The sequence below is a fragment of the Manis pentadactyla genome, chromosome 7, assembly GCF_030020395.1.
Source record: "Manis pentadactyla isolate mManPen7 chromosome 7, mManPen7.hap1, whole genome shotgun sequence".
In the NCBI taxonomy this organism is placed as follows: domain Eukaryota; kingdom Metazoa; phylum Chordata; class Mammalia; order Pholidota; family Manidae; genus Manis; species Manis pentadactyla.
The window spans coordinates 12,103,443-12,123,421 of record NC_080025.1 but is presented as its reverse complement, the minus strand read 5'-3'; positions in this window follow the sequence as shown (position 1 = coordinate 12,123,421).

The following is a 19,979-nucleotide window of genomic DNA, read 5'->3' as shown; positions in this document are numbered from 1 at the left end:
CCTGAAACTAATGTAATGTAATACTGTGTGTCAACTACCCTTCAATAAAAAAAAAAAAATGTCATTTCAGTTTTTTTCTTACATAATTACATAATTTCACAATCTTCTAAAATTTAATATTTTGTTATTAATATAATTAAAGTTATTTTCCTTTGTGTAGCAAACCCATGTAACAACTCAATAGTTTACCTTGTAAAAAATCCTTTCACTATAACACAGGAAATGATTAATCTTTTGTTTATCTGTGTATATTACTCTTATTTATGTGACAATGTCTATGATACAGTTTGTTTATTTTAAATACTTAACAAAAAGTTCTATTAGGAAAAAACAAGACTAATAGAACACAACATTTGGATTATAGCATTACAATATTTATAATGAAAAGTATGAAATATAAGTAACTACAGTAGTTTCTTCTCTAGGGGAAAAAAACTTAATTCCAATTTAAAATGTATTACAGCTATGTAGATAAGTTAGGATTCCAAATGAAATATACATAGGTTATTTAAAAATGTTATAATTTAATTGCCATATATATTGCCAAAACAGTAGAGAAGATGCAGTTTGTGACAAAAGTGGAATAGTACATTGCCATTCAAATTAAATATTTTATTTCTTTTCTGAAGGGCATTTTAATTTTGCAAATAAAATTAAATCTGTGTAATCTACTTAAATTTGCAGAAGTGTTTTACCAAGCTTTTACTTACCAGAAATCTTAACCTTTGTTACATTTTTATTTCACTCTCTATCCGCTTGGTAAATAAGAGTGTTTTCTAAGCTTTTCTAACAAGGTCTAATGCTTAAACTACAATAATACTCAGAACTGTAGCTCAAACTATAATAATAATCAGAACTGTAGGAAATAATTACTTACTTCATCTCTGAAATAGTTTTACATTTAAAACCATCTGAAAGGCCATGTAGGCCCATCAGCTTCTTTTAGAAATCCTCTATGGGGTCTTTGACAGGGTCATCCAGCCTTGCCTGTGACTCTTCTAGTGGCTGACTCCTCCCAGATTGTTCATTCCATAATTACTTATTCAGTCTTTTATTACTCATTTAACCAGTATTTATTGGCTGTCTACTGTTTGCCTTCCAATATTCTTGACACTGAATACACAAAGATGAATAAACCTGGACAAATGTGAATGCAATTAGAATGTTTTGTTTTGTCTTGATGAAGCTTATATATCTCTTCTTGCCACTTCTGTCTTTTCCTGATAATAAAAATGGCAGCTGTGAAGGATAATCCTAATATTTCTGTGTTAAGCATCTATTTAAAATAAAATACAGGGTAAAAGGAAGTAAATGTAAAACAAATTTGTTTTCCAAGAGATAGTCCTACAAATATGGATATAGTCACAGCATCCTTTTACTTCCTTCCCAAAAAGGATGCACGCAAACACAAATGCACACACCTTATATTTCTAGGCTGAGAACACCTTTTGTGTGTCCATGTGACACAGTTCCCAATAGGGTTGCCATATTTAAAATTACCTTTTGTCTGAAAATGTCTTTAATATGTTTTTAAACATGTTAACCAGAACTAAAAATGGTAACCAATTATCCTTTAAATACGGTAACCAGAACTAAACAAAGATTTCCAGACATAGACTAATCAAAGATGTGCCTCTGCTTCCTTATGTGTTTTGAACACCAACTGCTGAGTTTAAATTGCAGTAGTTTTGGAAGAGGGCGAAGGGCAGCCAGTCCCACTACTGACTCATATTGAGCTTGTTTTGAACATACAAAGTATAATGTCTTATTCATAGAAACTATTGATAAGCTAGGATTTTTCTTCTTACTACTAGCAAGATTTTTCCTTATCTTTTTTACATTTCTTCTCATTGTTTTAACCTCATCATTTTAGCCTATTAAACTTTTGAAATCATGGTCTGTCACTGGATATATATTAGTCATACTTCCTTGATTTAAATGACTTATGAACTTGATACTCTCTGTATCTTCAAGTTACTGATTTCTAAAAATCTGAGCTAGGTCAGGATCATGGGAAAAAACTTAAGAAGAAAATGGATATTGAACTGATAAGTAATGCCTGAACTTAATGAACTTCAATTTGATAATAAACCAATAATCAATCTTTTTTGTCTAATAAGCAACAAGACCTCACTGTCAACATTTTTCAATCTTCATGTTAAAAATCTTCTATTTCAATAATGACCTAAGGACATGTAAAATTTCCAGCAATTTCTTCATTCATTAGTCCAATTTACTCAATTTTTTTTTCTAAAAGGAAACTATTGTTTGATGAAATTTCTTATGCAGCCCTTACTAAATCATTATTATTATTTTTCAAGAATTAATGAACCACATCTTTGATAATTTGTTTTGGAATTTCATCAGGGATATGTCTATATTTTATTTACTTCTTTACCATCTATTTATAATTGATTTAATTTTATAAGAAATTGTTTTATAAAGAAAGCAAATAGTTTTAGATTCATTTTGTGTAACTAGAAGGTAGGATTAAATCATGTAATCCAATTTCTTTCTTAATGAACAAATTGGGGCAAAGAGAAATACATTTATGTCAGTGAAATCTAATCATGCATTTTATTTAGTGAGGTCCTTCACCATTTGCCAAGGACAATCTTGATTTACTCGAAGAAGTTAACTTCCAAGTTGAAGATACCCTCGGAATTTCCATATATGACTTTCCATCATTATAAAGTTGGGCATATTTCATAACTGCAGTCAAGGGAGTTTATGATTGGCCTGACTCCATCTATTCCACATAACTTACATTAACAAGAATTAGCATTAGATGAGAAAGGGATATATTGGATACAACCATTACATTAAGTATAATATACCAAACTGTTGACCTTACATCTATTACTGAAGGACAAACTAAAAAGTGACTGAGATTTCTGTAATAGGAGTTGAAGGGCAGACCCAGCATTACTGATGTTTCTGTGGCATAAACCTGTCATAGAAAATTTAACATTTTATCTAGAAATAATTTGAATTTTGCGGAGCTTGTCTTCAGAGATTTCAAAACAGCATTAACTATCATATTTTTAATAATCTAAAAAAACCTGTGGCAATTTATCTTTGCCTGTCTTAAATAAATTACACTTCTGTTAGCTACGTAGACATAGCATATTAATGTGATTCGTTAAACAAAATGAAAATAAAGCATGTATAAGAAAAACAACAAAGACACAACCCTTGAAGTGCAAATTCTCTCTTGCACTTCATAAATAAATGAAAGTGTGCTGTCCTTTATCCGAGCTCTGGAGAAGTTAGGCCAGGCCTACTATAGTAAAGAAAAGGGAAGACTGAGGCTTTTCTCTCAATCTGAACCAATTCCGCTATTCCTGGTCACTTGGAAACTATGCAGGCTTCCACTTTGCTTCGGTTTTATGAACTGGTTTGAAAAATTGCAGTGCATTTGGAGCAGAGTGGTATCCTGGTTGTCAGAAAAGGTGGCTTGAGAGCAAAAGACTAGCATATGGTTTCAAGATTAATCATTATATTCATGCCTACAATAGCAGCGATTATTTGTTGGGTGCTTCCTGTAAGCCATGTGGCATTGTGTTTATTACATTTTAAAATTTCACAATCAGTAAGTGAATGCATTCTCATTGTAAATGCATCAGTCAATACACGTAACGTAAAACTCAACCTTGATAAAATTCTTTTCCTGCCCCTCCCCACCACCCCATTTCTTCATCCAGTCACGCACTGATGGGCACTTAGGTTGTTTCCATGTCTTAACTATTGTAAACAATGCTGTTGTGAACATGGGGGTGCAGGTATCTCTTCAAGATGATTTAGTTTTCTTTAGGTATATGCTCAGAAGTGGAACTTAGGGATTATATGGTAGTTCTATTTTTAATTTTTTGAGGAGGCTCCATGATGTTTTCCAAAGTGGCTGCCCCAGTTTACATTCCCAAAGTAGTGTACAAGGGTTCAAGAGGGTGTATTTCATCAAATAAATATGTACAGTTCTTATCTCTGAGACTCATAATGACTGTGCCAGGTCAGAGTGTGAGTGAGTCTCCAGAGATTAGGTAGAAGGGCAGCGCCAGCATCAGGGACGCTGGGGAGAAAGGGGAAGCTCTCAGGAGCCAGGAGAAGCGAACTGTGTTTCCCCTTCTTCATGACCTCTCTCTGACGCCCCTGAGAAGAGTGGCAGAAGCTGAGGGCAAGGAGACTGGCATCTTATAACCCAAGCATCGTGCCAGTTAAAGCCAAAGCCTCCATGATTGTATCCTGCAGCCCAAAGTCACAGAACTATGAGCAGGTCTGAGCAGAAGAAAATATTGATCAGTCTGAACTGCCCTTTGTAACCAGCTAGATTTCTGGTCCTTGCTATTTGCTTGAACTAAATGGATGAACTGCTGTAAATCACAACAGCCACATTTCCTTCCAGGACCATTTGGCAGCTGTCATATAGATATAACTGCAGGGTTCATTTGGGTAGAAATATATTATTATCTGAGATTGAAGAGTTTGGGAAATATCACTGATTTTGATAATACGTTTTCTGCTTTCTGATTTCTACAACTGAATATCCATGCTGTTGGGGTATTGTAAAATACCTTTCTCACCCTTGTTTTTGTAGCTATCATCCATCCTCTCTGCAGTTACCACATTTTTCTGTGAGACATATGCTTTTAATATTTTCTAATTTTCAATATTTGAATGTTTTCCCTAAAAGTGCCTCTTGTATAGATGCAGAACATATCTTTACTTTTTGAAAAATTAAAAGTCATGTTTAATAATCAAAACCGAGACTGTCTTTAAGAAAGCAGAATTTGTAATAACTTCAGAAAAGTTTTCTTGCTCTGTTTAATAAGTGTTCTTTCACAGCAAAATTTTACTTTAGCTAAGAAGTGACTCGATGTACTCTGTGAAATGAAGCAAATAATCATAAGATGGATAAATTTTATCAGAAACACTTTACAGGAAAGATGGAAATTTCTCTCATTTTTCTTTCTCATCTTTGATCCAAGTATGCTAATAAATACTACATATTTTAGAAAAGAAAGTAAATGAGTTCCTTTTCCAAAAAGAAGGTCTTCCTAAGAATTCCATTTTTTTCCACCAATCTTGAAGTGCTGCTGCCCTGAGGAATAGAGACCCTGGACAATGGCACTTCTACAAATACTTAGGTCTGTTTTCCCTCTGTAATACTCCTTCCCTTCCTGCTGGTGTAAAATGAAACTGGAGAGCTTGGTTGGCACATGAGCATCCTATAATCAGAAAATGACATTGGGATCAACTGGCAAAAATGGAAACCATTCCACAGAGGAGAAGTTATAAATAGTAAATGTATGGGAGAATATTTTATAGTAATTAAAGAGATTCAACTTGAAAAGACAGGTATTATCTTATACCTATTAATTTTGCTTTTAAACTAATATCTAATTCTAGTAAAACAGAAATACTCATACAGCACCGGTAGTAATGAAGGCACTGCAATCTCTTTAGAGAATGATTTGATAATACATATCAAGAGCAAAAATAATGTACTTTCATTGTCCCAAAAACCTCACTTACAGGTATTTATTCATCAGGTAATATTTATTTAGCAGATATCAACTTAATATCTGCTCACTTGTTGAAACCATTTCTGTGGGATGAATTGTTAGCATTTTCATGGATGACAATTAACGCAGGTCCCATGATTCTCCTAGTCATTCTTAGATAATGAAGAGTCCTACCAACCTTACAAGAATAAACAAAAATAATTTCTAAGCTGCATTTTAGTTTGCTCTAGTAGAGTACTTACAACTCCAAATTTATTCAAAAGATAGTTCTCTTCTCCCTAGTCCCAGTTCTAAGATGGGAAGAGGGGGCATGGTAGATTTCTTCTCTCTCTCCCTCTTTGCATACCTCGCATTCCTCTTCCATCCCTCACACACTACCTTTCACTTAAAAAGGGGCACACAGTGTCTTACTTGACTGATGTTCTGAGAAAGCGTAGGCACTCCTTGGGCTTGTCATGTACTGGAACTGACCCACCCCTCATCGGGTGCTTACATGGCTTCCCCAAAGGCCTTACTTCTAAGGAGTCCGTTGCTCATAGTCCCCTTGATATTGGTGAAACATCTTTAATGACAGGGTGTTGGTGATTTTGCTAACCCTTGAGGTATCTGGTAGTCTTTCTTTTTCTGACCTTCCTAGAGAGTATCTAAGATAATCCTCACTTACCCTTTTCCCCACATGCACTAACCTCTCCTTAGCAGCCCATAGTCTCTTGTGTTTTAGATTTTCCATGTCTGAGCCAGCCCAGCCTGCTGGCTCCCAGCTCTTGACCTCGTAATGACCTCTCTGATCCCTTTTCATGCCTTGAGGTGAGGGGGAAGCACCCTCGCCCTTGCCCATGGGTGACCCATGGCTCATGACGGCTTTTCCCAGAAATCTGTGTCTTTTCCTCTAATTTCCCAAACCTCTGAACCTTTTGCTTACAAATCCTTCATGGTTTCTTGAACTTCACTTTGAAATATAGTATCTATTATTTGAGGACTTTGGTGAAACTGAGTTTTAAATACTCCTATTTTAAAACTCTGAGCCAATTACATTGTTTATTATAATTACAAAGCAGAAGAATTCTAAACATTCAATAATAGGGAAGTGGTTAGGTAAATTATTACTTAAATACAGTGAAGCCATTAAAAAACCATTTAGTTACCACTTGGGGACACGTTTAGGGTAAAACACTAGGTATAGTACAAATGACACAAAATTACATATGCTCTATGAGAACAGTAATGTTAAGTATGTGTATTAAAATTGAGACTCTCTTAAATAGTATTTTAACTTTTCTTACAGAATAAATTTTTACAAATTAAAAAGTTTAAAAAAGTAATTTATTGTGAAAGACTAATGACTCAAAGTATCTCCAAATGTCTGTGCTTACTATAGAAATGGTGTTTGTTGACATTTGGATGCTGGGAATTCTGGGTACTTTTTTTTCTTTTTCACATATTTAGCTGGGATCATATTTATTCATTTCTATATTCCCAAAACTTGCCAAGTATGGCACAAAGAAGGGACTTAATAAATATACATGAAAAGTTAGTAAATTAATTAGTGAGTCAGTTAGATATTTATACTGGGTCCAATTATTATATTCCTATTTCTGTTAACCTTTCTAATGCTCTTCTTCAGGTCATGATATACACCACATATCTCACTAATTTATAATGTTAAAATTCTTTGTGTATATATTCCTTGAGGTGTTGGACAGATGTAATGGATCATGGTGATTTTGTTGTCTGTCTTGCTTAGCACCCAGCCTTCTCTCTACTTATTTAGCACAGCCCTTGGCTAATGTCCAAAGAAGCTATTTGTCCTATTTTCACCTCCTGAATTGATAGCAAATTTGTATTTGGGAATATAATTTTTCCTTGTATTTCACAAAAAGAAAAGTGAGCAGCAGCATGAAGAACCAGTTATACAGTGTACATGAAAACCAACTTGAATAGATAAGATGTCAACTTTATGATTTTGAATACATGAAAGTTCTCTTTCTCTAGTCTTGCTCCTTGATCAATTTTCTGACAAAATTTTTACTTCACATTTTTCTCTTTAGTGACCATCTTAGATTATAACATGAGAAGGAAATATACCACCTTGGTGGCTGCTGCTTAGAATAGTGGGTGCATGAGCAGTTCTCCACGCATCATTTCACTTGATCTTCATAGCGCGGTGGGCATGCCTTCCTGTTCCCATTTTAAAGGTGAAGAAACCAAGCATTAAGGAAATAACTTGCTCACATTCACGTATTCAATGCAGATGTTGGGTTTAAAACCAGATCCTTCTGACTCCAAAGGCCTAAGAGTCAATAGAGCTGATTTGGTTCCCACTTTGTATAGGATTTGATGCAGGAATGGGCAAAACCATTTGCTTCTCTGGGTGTTAGTGTCCTCACCCATAAAATAAAAATGGTCAGATTAGGTGATCCTTTAAGTTCCCTTCTCCCTTCATTCATTTTGAATCTCAGATTTTGAAAAAATAATAGCTTTGCTTTTAGAGCCTGTAGACAGTCCCGTGCAATTCATCAACTCTTAGAATGAACAGCTATATACAACAGCATGTCCCGTTAAGGAAAGCATACACCACCAGGCTGAGAAAAATATGCTTCCTGAAGGTTTAGTGAGCTCACGGCACTGTGTAAGGCATAGTACTGGAAGCCGAGAGCAAGTCTACGTTTAAGAATTCAGGGATATTGACTCTTAGCCCTTTCCAAGGCATTTCTTTAAAGTACATGGAGATGAATGAAGCAGATTGATCAAAATGCTATCCTTAAAACTCTTTGTAGTATGATTGCTGCAAGCTGTTCTTGTGGGAGCATTCAGGGCCAGGTTTCTGTCATCTATATTTTATCATATCCATGGATTGAGAATTCTTTGTAATTCTCACTTTTATGTACGTTACAAGCAGCTACAGTGGGAGAAATATAAGCCTATTTCAGTTTAGAGGAAGACCTTTAAATGACAATTTTTTTAATGCAAAGGCATTGCTGTACTACATACAGGATTAACAGTATAATTAGAGTAAATCAAAATGTTCTTGCATAGGTTTCATTTTTAGGAAATGTTAATCGCGTGTTGCTTTATGTTCTTGTCTGTATGATGGACTTCCTTAATCAGGTTATGAGTTTTGGCTTGAAGGTCCAACCTCAGGGTAATTAGAACACTGGGTAATTAACCATATTTCCTAAATCTTACATTCTGAAAGTATTTTTGTAGCTCTAGTGAACATATGATTTTTATCTTTTTTCTCCCTTATGAAAGAACAGTGTAGAGGATTTGCCTTGATGGGCTGCTGTTATAATAAGAAACGGACTTTAATTTGGGCGATCATATTCCTGGTATATTGGCTAAGCTGCATCCATCAGAGAGGCTGGCAGTGGTCATTTAAAAATCCTGCCCCTGTCTGCCAGGCTGAGCTTGAGCTACAGAAGCCCCTGCTTGTGCAGAGAGGTAAAGCATCATTTAGTTGTTGGCCTCTCTTTCGTGAATTCCCTGGGAACTTGCAGGTAATGTAAAGTAACACCCCTTATGGTTAAATATCAGTCCTTGTTAACATCAGCAAAGGCTTACCTGCTGGGGAAGGGAGAAAAGGGGAGAAAAGAGGATGAACACGAAACAAGTGACTATAAGATTAAAAAAAAACACCAGGGCACTTAACTTCCAAGAGAAAAAGACAAAGGAGATCATGTAAAATTATGGACGCTTGTGAAATCAAATGAGAGGGGAAAAGCCTTGGCCATGCGGTCTGTGAAAGAGCATTTGACCGACTCAGTTTTGTTTGGGAGGAAAATGATTCATCAAGATGATTGATGGATGACAGAAGATGGGACTTCCTCATAACACTGAAACTTCAGAAGTGTTGGGCATTAATTTCCCTGGGGTCCAGCAGAAACAGGGGCAGCCACACCCTGGAATCCTGAGCCTCCTGAATCCCACAGGATGGCAAACATGGATCCTCCCTACCTCATCCACCTAGATCAGGGGTGGTGCTGGGGGGGCACACGGGTCCCCGCTTCACAACTCACTGATTCAAGACAGCTTCACTCAACCCACACAGTTTCCTTACCGGCAAAAGGAAAGTGATAATAAATGCTTTATAGTAGCCAGAATTAAATAATATAAGTAAATATCTATAAAGCCCTGTGACTATGCTAGAAAATCAATGCATTCTTTTTCATAACCTGTTTCTTCTTCTGTTAATAACAATACCTCTGTTTACTTTCAAGGTGACATTGACTCTTCGTTGTTTAGGGGATTAGTTTCCTGCAGGCTTTACCTGCTCCCAACTCCGAGGTGGCAGTGCTGGCCTTTCTAGAACAGCAAGAAACTCTGGCCTCTCCACACTTCTTTTTGCAAAGGACCGTAAAATACTTCAGTTGTCTTTATGCCCCCATGGCTTACATGCTTCTGTCACTTCCTTTAACCTTCTCTCTGTATTTTAAACTCCACAAGACATAATAATAGTTTTATGTAGTTGATATTTATTTAAATGCTGTACATATTTAACAGTCTTGAGTCCTTTGTGTATGTACAGCTTTGCAACTGGGGTTGTTTTCCTTCTGCAAGGAAAATTTTCTTCAGCGGCAAGCTGTCTCAGTTCACTTTTGCTGAAAATAGCTTGTTTTATCTTTATTTCCATTGAAGGATTTCTGCTGGATATGGATTTCTGAGTTTTCTCTTAGCACTTTGAGAATATGGTTCACTATTTTCCAGCCTCCATTATTTCTATTGAAGAATCTTGTTTTCAGTTTATGCAGCACTTTACATGTGATTTTTACCTCTGGCTGTTTTTAAGATTCCCATGTATTTGATGTTCTATGGTTTCAGTAAAATGTATTGAGGTATAGATTTCTCATCTTGTTTGGGATTCTTTGGGATTCTAGCATTTATGAATTGATGTTTTTCATAAATTCTGGAAAATTCTCAGCCATTCACTTTAAATATTGTCTTTTTCTCTTCCCATCCTCTTAAACTATAAGTCAGCCTTTTCCTTTCGTTCCTTTGGGAACATTTACTTAAGAAGAATGTATATTCACCAGCTCTACTTCCTTACGGAATATCACTGTTTGTTTTTCTACATCTTAATTTTTTCCTATCATACAAAAACTGATTTCTTTAAGTTTTCCTGTTTATTCCTGTTCACTAACTCCGAATACTATAACTTGCTTTTCATGCTCTTGTGTTTCTCTTTAGAATTAAGCAACATTTATCATTTCTTTCTTTCCTCTTACAACTCTCTTCCTGACTTTAAGAGAAAATCAATTTTGTGTCACATTCTTTTTTTTTTTTTTTTTTTTTTTTTTTTAGATAATTATTTTTTATTGAAGGGTAGTTGACACACAGTATTACATTACATTAGTTTCAGGTGTACAACACAGTGATTCAACATTTATATACATGATAATTCGTGTCACATTCTTATCTTTCCGATATCATCCTTTCTTCTCTGTACTTCACATCTGCAAGGTGTGGATGGCCCCTAAGAGTTTCTTTTCCTCTAACTCCTTCTTTTCTCTCTGTCATCTCTCCCTCAGAGATCTCACTGCCCACCCACCCACTACTATGGCTGTCTTACCGCCTCCAGAGCCGACAGTCAGCTGGTCTGTTGACAGCACTGTGTGTTCAGTCAGCAAGGTGACTGGTTGTTAAATATTTTGAATGCCACCTCTGATTTTCATCCCCAACTTCCACCTCTCTAACAAGTTCCAGTACTGTACTTTCAGTTGCCTTGGAGACATTTCTATTTGATTTATTTCCATCATCTAAAACCCAACATGCCTAAAGCTAAAATCATCATCTCTACCCCCCACTCCTCCCGCACTTCTGTCCCTAATTTTCTTGGTGATGTCCACACATCTCTTAATAATAGCACATAATTTTCCTCAGCCCCTCAGGCATGAAACATCAGAAACATTTTACATTTTATCCTTTTTTATTCTAAGTTCATCTATTGATAATTTCTCCTTTTTCTCCTTTGTGTATTTTTCTGATTCCTTTGGCATAAGTGAATCCAAGCCCTTCATAACGTGTAACTTCCAGCTGGTCTTCATGTGCATTTGTCCAATGCACCAGAACCTTATTAATGTTAAAATAGCACCACTTTCGTAAGATCGTTTCATATTCACAAAAGGCACTGTGGCTTAGAGTAATACTTCTTAAATTATATGTGTTGAAGGCCCAGTTTTGTCTTTGTTCTTAATTTCCAATTCTCAGGGAACAGTATCTTTGTAAAATATAATACCATGATTATACAAGAATAAAAAATGGCATACAAAGTACAATGCTACTTTTTAAGTTATATGTTTTAGCAGATAAAAAAATTACTCCTTCAAATTGCTATACACTTTGCACACTCTTGCCCTCAGTTCTCATCGTCGATGGTAACAGCCTGAAGACTAGCATAGTCTTCAGACAGCACATTAGGCCCACACTTCAGTCACCAGGCCACTGATTCTCCTGTGCCGATAGGACAGAATCAATGCAGGAGTTTAAAAACATACAGATATCTGTGCCGCTGCAAACTGATGAATGGAATTGGAATCTCTGGGAGTGTTGCCAGGGCATGGGCATTTCAGAAAAGCTGTAAAATTGATTCTGATACCCAGCCAGGGCTATGAACTATTGCCTTACTGAGAAAAGTGAGAACTTTCAAGTCTCTGTAATCTGGCTCCAATCTATCTTTTAAATATTGTCAAAATCCCTTCTTTCATATGTCCCATATTTCAGTCATCCAAGATATTTGGCCTTTCCAAAGTATCATCTGCTCTTTCCCACCTCTACTGTCTATTCCCAGCCTGGAAGGTCCTCCATCACCTACACTGTCAACATCCATCCAGCGTTCTGTAAGAATAGAATAATGAATTATGCACGAGTCCCCAAAGGAGAGAAGAATGAAAAGAGAAACATCGGTGAAAATTAAAGTTGAAAGAATTCAAATCAGCAGGGCTTATGAGGGGCAAAATGGAGAGATAAGGAAAAATTCGTACTAGATATTATAATGAGAATGAAGAATTCAGAGACAAAGGAAAATAGAAAGAATTTCAGCAAAAAAGATCATCCGCAAAGAAACAAAACAATCAGATTAGCAACTGACTTCTTAACAACAAACCCAAAATAATAAGACAATGTGGTGTTATTTTTAAAGAATTCAAGGAAAAGTACCATGATCCTAAAATATTACACCTAGAGAAATAGATGTATAGAGATTAAGGTTTAGTAAAAGTATTCTCATACATAAAAGGATTCAACTTTTACCACAAAATGACCCCCATTTAAGAAACCTTTCGAAGAACAAAAGTAGGAAATGCTGGAAGAGAAATGGAAAGTAAAGATGAATCAATATTTTAGTTAAAATTATTTTTATATTAGGTAAAGAAAGTAAGGATGGAAAAAAGTAAAAGTATATTGACAACAATTCAAAACTAAAATTCTAGATTATAACAGAATAGTGAGGACAAAAGAAATGCTAGAAATGATCCAGTTTTTACTGTGTTAAGAGGAAAATACAAATATTTACAAATTTAGGAAATCAATAAGGACAAAAAATACTGTCTGAATCTTAAGATAAAGACAACACTGGTCTTTACCTTTTTTTTTTATCTTGGGGATATAAATAATAAAAATGAGGATATGTAACTTTTACCCAGGAGGAAATCCTATCTATTTACAGGACGAAAGGAGAGGGGAAGATAGAAAAAAGAGAAGACTAAATTAAAAATGCAAGATAGCAGCAATGAGTCTTAATTCAACAATAATTACAGTTTACATTTAAGTTGAAAATGTGAATTAAGATGGCAGAAATAAGATCTAATTTCATTGTAATTGTACTAATTAAAACTCACTAATTAAAAGACCAAGACTCCCTAATTGGATGAAGAAAGATGTTTGAAAGAGACAGAGTGAAAACAGAAGTGCTCAGAAAGACTGAAAATGAAAGGCTGGAAAATACAGGCCCAGCATCATGAATCAAAGAAGGCATGGCATTCTCCTAACAAGTCACACCTCGCTGACAGACAAGGGTCGGCACTACAGTGCAGCTAGGTCAAGAGTCAGGCGCAGTAGAGAATGGAAAGAACGTAGCGGTGACCCCAGGAAAGACACGTGGGCCCAGATCAGGGCCTCAGGAGTGTCGGCAGGGTAGGAGCGCAGTCTGTGGCCGAGCCACTGGACTTGGGAAGCAGGCTGCCGGTGGGAACTGCGTGGACAGGGTGGAGCAGCCGTCAGAAAGAAGCCCTGAGTCCGTTTGTGGAGCGAGTAGTATGGGGTACGTCAGGGCTCTGGACTGCTCCGAATGTCTACTACCTATTATGCGTGGGGAGTAAGAATAAAAATACATGACTCGTTCTAAATAAAAAAAGAAAAAGAAGGTGAGGTGAAGAAATGAAGATGAAGTGCCGAACAGGCCAAAGAAAAAAGGGAAACGAGGTGAGGATGGAGGAAGGATATACAGAATAGGTAATAATCAAGAATAAAATACGGCAGAAATAAAAGGCAGAAACTTAGGGTTTTACTAAATGAAGCAATTGTTTGTTTTGCTTTGCCTATAAAATAGCATAATTTCTGCTTTAGATGATGCAGATTGTCTTGCATACAGTCCTACATATTTCAGTATTTGAATTTTTATTATTTTGTTTATAGCTAAATCTGAAATGAGGCTCTGTCATAAGAAAAACTAAACAAAAATAAAACAAATTGTTTTGGTTAGATAACCAAAGCTGCCAACACTTGGCTTCCTCCCCTGGGGTCAGCTGTGGGACAGAAACAGATCTTTATTCTGTTTAACCTTTTTCTCACATGTTCTGAAAGTACCAAAGTAGGTGTTTTGTGGTGACCAAACAATACTCTCACCAGATCGTCACTGGCCTCATTTTGCAATGGCATCTGTAACTGACATCCCAGAGAGGAGAAATTCATACAATTTTTATTTTCTGAGATAACAGAGAAAAACCAGAGTAAAGATTGACTCTACCAAAGTTTTCTTCCAAGAAGGGGTTTGTTTATAGGGCATAGATTATCTTTCCTCATTATAAGAAATTCCCATTTGAATGCTGAGGCCAGAAGCTCATTCTAAAATGAACGTTGAAAGGTTAGTACAGGAAGTCTACCCACATAGAGATAGAGATATCATTCCCTACCATTTTTGTTATTTTAACATTAATTTTTTATATTCCTTTTATTCGGTATGTAGAGGAGATGCAAGTATGTATCTCATGTTGTTTTTCTGCAACAAACATCAAAATGGAAGACCCTACCTTGATCTGCCTGGTTTTCATTGTTGCCTCTATTAATGGACTTTTCCTCTTTTGAGAGTCCATGGCTGTTTTCAGGCTTAGCAACTATGGAATCATTACTTTTATTAATGGGGATTATTAATATTTAGCTGAATATTGATAGTACATAATAGAATTAGGTTGGTCTTTCAAAGAAAAACCCGAATGTAAATTTCATTTCTAATGGTTTTAGTTTTTCATAGAGAGATGCTTCAGAAGGCTATCTCATGCATGGAAGTATATATTAACTGTGGTGTTTAATAAAGACAAATGGACACAGAGAAAGGTTTGTCAGTCATGTTTTGTTGGGCTCTGCCCTTTTTAAAATAAGTTAATGACTTTTGCTCCATGACCCATTTCTAATGGTAGCTTGGTCTTTTCAAAGAGGATGCCATTGTCATAGTTCAGAGGTATTAGGCAGCCACTCTATGGTGGCAAATTAAAAGCAAGTGGATAAAACTTAAATGTTAAACACCTCACAGAATAAAAGGCCACCAACTAGTTAAATAAAGAAATTATTTGCAGTCAATGGATTTTAAAGATGGTATTTAGTAAGAAAATATCTTGATGGTGAAGTTCTGTTTTAAAACATAGTTACAATAGCTAGAGTAAGCATTATGAATGCACAACTTTTGTTTTTCAAATACCGTCTCCTTGTAGATTATGTGTTTTAATGCAGATGGCATTTTATTTATATACAGGCAGTACTTTTGTCTCCACTCAGAAAGCAGCCATTTTGCCTCATCTGATTCTGTTTCACTTGAATTTTGGTCATAAGACAATAGGGAAAAACAATGATTATTTCTCATTTGTGATTATAAATTATTCCTATTGATCTGGTCTGTAAGTCAAGTCAAATTAACAAAATCATTTATTTCACTTTAGAGATACCTTTGGATTTGGTAGACAAAGCATAGATGTAAGAATCAAAATCTTGTGTTATCTATCCCTGTCACTGAACTGGATGCATGGGTTATTTAATATCTCTAATCAAGGAGGTTCTCTTCAGAAAAAAATGATTTAATTCCCATCAATTACAAGATAGTCAATTCATTTAAACACTGCCACTTACTTACTAGTTACTTTAATGTCCTGCCACATTGGGGGTTGTTATGGGGACATAACATTTCAAGTAGGTAAAGCAGACAAGATCAGCAACATGTGAACAGACCAAGGTCAGAACTGAGCAAACATGATTCCTCACCATAGAGCACAGAGCATTTACTGCAAGGGAACAATTTTCATAGGTGAGATTTAGGGATGACATTATGTAGGAAGTATTTTTGGGTACTAGAAAAATTTACTTCTTATGTCTTACATTTATTCTGAGGGGCTGATCATTCCTAGGAACCCAAGGTTGTGTTGAGTTCCTAAAATATCTCAGATGTGATGCTACCTATAGAGGTACAGTAACAAAAGGCCAGCAGTATCTGAAGCATAATCAAGTCATAGGGACTCTGTATACATTATGTCTTATTTGGAGTTCTTTGCATCTAACCTGTCATTTGATCTTAGTATGCACCTCTTTTAAGTAGATCTACTCTTTCTTTCCCTGGCTGTCCACTATGCCTCTGAGATTACTAGCTCTATATCAAGACAGGGGTGAGTTAGAATCTTGACCCTGTTGTTTTCTATGACGAGACTTATACTTATAAATAACTTATTTTGGAGGCAGCACGTAGAAGACAATAGCAGAAGGAAGGCACTGGAAGTAGAAAGAACAATTTTTAGATTATTACAAAGCCCTGGAGAGAGATTACGGATGCTTGAATTAAGATACTAAGAGTAAAGAGGAGATTGACCCAGTATTTCGGGAAAACACTACCTACATTGATGTACAATTAGATATGAAGGGAGACTATTTGTTTATCACACAACCTTAGTCTAATGTTCCTCCATAGTCATCAGGAACCTCAACACCTGTTGCTTTGCTGCTTGAGGCATGCAGCCTCCACCTTGCACAAAGGAGCTACTCTGTCTCTGCCATTGCATATGCATTCTTCCAGCAGCAAGAATAAAAGAGCATGTTACTTTTTTAAAAAGCACTTTCTCTCCAATGCTCATGGATAGGAAGAATTAGTATCGTCAAAATGGCCATCCTACCCAAAGCAATTTACAGGTTCAGTGCAATCCATATCAAAATACCAAGGACATTTTTCAGTGAACTAACCATCCTAAAATTTATATGTAATCACAAAAAACCCTAGATAGCCAAAAAAATCTTTAGAAAAAGAACAAAGCTGGGAATATAGGCTCCCTGCCTTCCAGCTATATTGCAAAGCTACGGTAATCAAAACAGTATGGTACTGGCACAAAAACAGATGCATAGATCAATGGAATGGAATAGAGAACCCAGATATATCCCCACACATATATGGTCAATTTATACATGACAAAGGAGCCATGAGTATACAACGGGGAAAAGACAACCTCTTCAACAACTGGTGTGGAAAAACTGGACAGCTACATGTAAGAGGATGAAACTGGATTATTGTCTAGTTCCATACACAAAAGTAAACTGAAAATGGATTAAAGAACTGAATGTAAGTTGTAAAAGCATAAAACTGTTAGAAGTAAACATAGGCAAAATCTCTTGAACATAAGTATGAGCAATTTTTTCCTGGACACATCTCCTTGGACAAGGGAAACAAAATAAAAAATGAACAAGTGGGACTACATCAAACTAAAAATTTTTGTACAGCAAAGGACACCACCAGCAAAACAAAAAGGCAACCTACAGTATGGGAGAACACATTTGTAAATGATTTATCTGAAAAATTGATTTATTATCCAAAATATATAAATAACTCATATGACTCAACACCAATAAACAAACAAACAAATAAATAAATGAATTAAAAAAATGTGCAGAGGACCTGACAAAACAGTTCTCCCTTTAAAGAGGAAATACAAATGGCCAACAGACACATGAAAAGATGCTCCACATCACTAATCATCAAGGAAGTGCAAATCGAAACCACAATGAGATATGACCTCACACCAGTCAGAATGGCTGCTGTCCAAGACAAGAAATAACAAGTGTTGCTGAGGATGTAGAGAGTGGGGACCCCTCCTGCACTGTTGGTGGGAATGTAAATTTGTGCAGCCACTAGGGAAAGCCATATTGAGATTCCTCAAAAAACTAAAAATAGTAATACACACAACCTAGTAAATCCACTCCTAAGAATTTACCTGAAGAAAACAAAATCTCTGATTCAAAAAGACATATGCACCCCTGTTTTTTGCTGCTTATTTATAATAGCTGTGATATGGAAGCAACCAAAGTGTCTGTCAATAGATAAATGGATAAAGAAGATGTAGTATATACATACGTGTCTGTGTGTGCATGTGTGTGAAATATTATTCAGCCTTAAAAAAAATGAAAGAATCCTGCCATTTTCAATATGGATGGACCTAGAGGGTATTATGCTCAGTGAAATAAAATCAAGCAGACAAAGACAAATACTATATGATTTTACTTATATGTGGAATCTAAAAACAAAACAAACAAAGCAGCAATAGACTCACAGACACTGAGAAGTGACTGGTGGTTACTCTGGGGGAGGGTTTGGGATAGATGAGTGAAATAAGAGAAGAGGCTAAGGAGGCACAAAATGTCAGTCATAATATAAATTAGTCACAGGGATGAAAGTGCAACATAGAGAATATGTTCAGTAGTTCCATAACATCTTTCTATGTTGACAGTAACTGCACTAGTTGGGGTGAGGAATTAATATGTGTGTCACTTGAATCATTATGTTGTATCGTTGAAACCAATATAATATTGTATGCCAATTATACTTCAATAAAGAAAAATACACACACACACACACAGAAAAAGCATGTTCTGGCAGATCTACACATTACTACTGTTGACTTCAAGGGGAGAAAATAGATACAGTCTTTACTGTGAGTGGCCACATATCCATCTGAAATTCAGAGTTTTATTAAGGAAGTAGAGAACAGATAGTGAAAACAACTCCCAGTTATAAAAAGAAAGAGGGTTCTCTACACTCCCAGCCACCGAGCAGAGTCGAAGAATGAAATGAAACGTGGATATTTTCTTTGTTTTGTTGGTCCAACAGTAGACAAGACAGATACATATATTCGTGTATGTGTGTGTGTGTGTGTGTGTGTGTGTGTGTGTGTGTGTGTTTGGGGCAATAATGTCCAGGCAAACCAGTTCGCACATACCCACATGTTGACTTGAATCACACTTTTATAGGAAGGCAAAAGAAGTACAAAACATTTAGTTTGAATTACAAGTACCTCGTGAGAAAGATAAATTCTCAAATCAAATGCTATTTTAAAATCTCTTTGATTTAAGTTATCACATTATTTCCTTTGGGTTGGAGTAGAAATGGATTAAAGAGGTAGAGAAAAGCTGCCAGAGCATTGCTCATAAACAGAACGAGCTCTTGTAACATATAATTCTAAGTACCATTGTTTCAATCATTAAATTGTTATTAAAGATGTCACGTTTCCTGATACACTTCAAATTTGTTTCCTATATGGCTTTTGATCACTTCAGTTTCCATGCTACTCTTACTGTCACTTGAAAATGCAGATTTAATTTTCGTATCCACAATTAGTATTACTGAACAACTCCCCAAATAAAATGATAACCTGCCAATTTTTTCTTTGCAAAAATCAATTTCATATCAAAACACTGGAATAAACAGGGACTTCACTATAGTGGTATCCTGTTGTATATCCTACTGAGTGTACAGTTCCAGAATTTTATGGCTTAGTTTTTTTCTGTTGTTGTTGTTCAGACACAGTTACTGCTCTGGGCCATTTCTTGCAAGAGGAATCATGAAGTGTGGAAAAGAAAATAGATCAAGCAGATCCCTAACATTAGAACCCAGCACATTGAGGGAAATAGCTAAAGGCATGTTAAGCCAGAGATATTTCAAGGTAGTTGTGTTTGGAAAAAACAGCCAAACGTTTGAGTTCTCGGTGGCAGAGATAATAACCAGAAGGTCTCTCCTAAGTTTTTTTTTCAGGGAGATAAGAATGTTAATGAAGTCAGAGAGCAGTTCAGTGATGGCAAATTAAGTCATGTAGATATTGTGGTGAAGAAAAGATGAAAAGGAGCTTAAGAAAGGAAATAAGATCTTAACCTTTGGGTTTGACAGGACTTCCCCATTACTCACTAGGGTCACTCATTTTAGACTCAATAGCAAGACCAAATAGC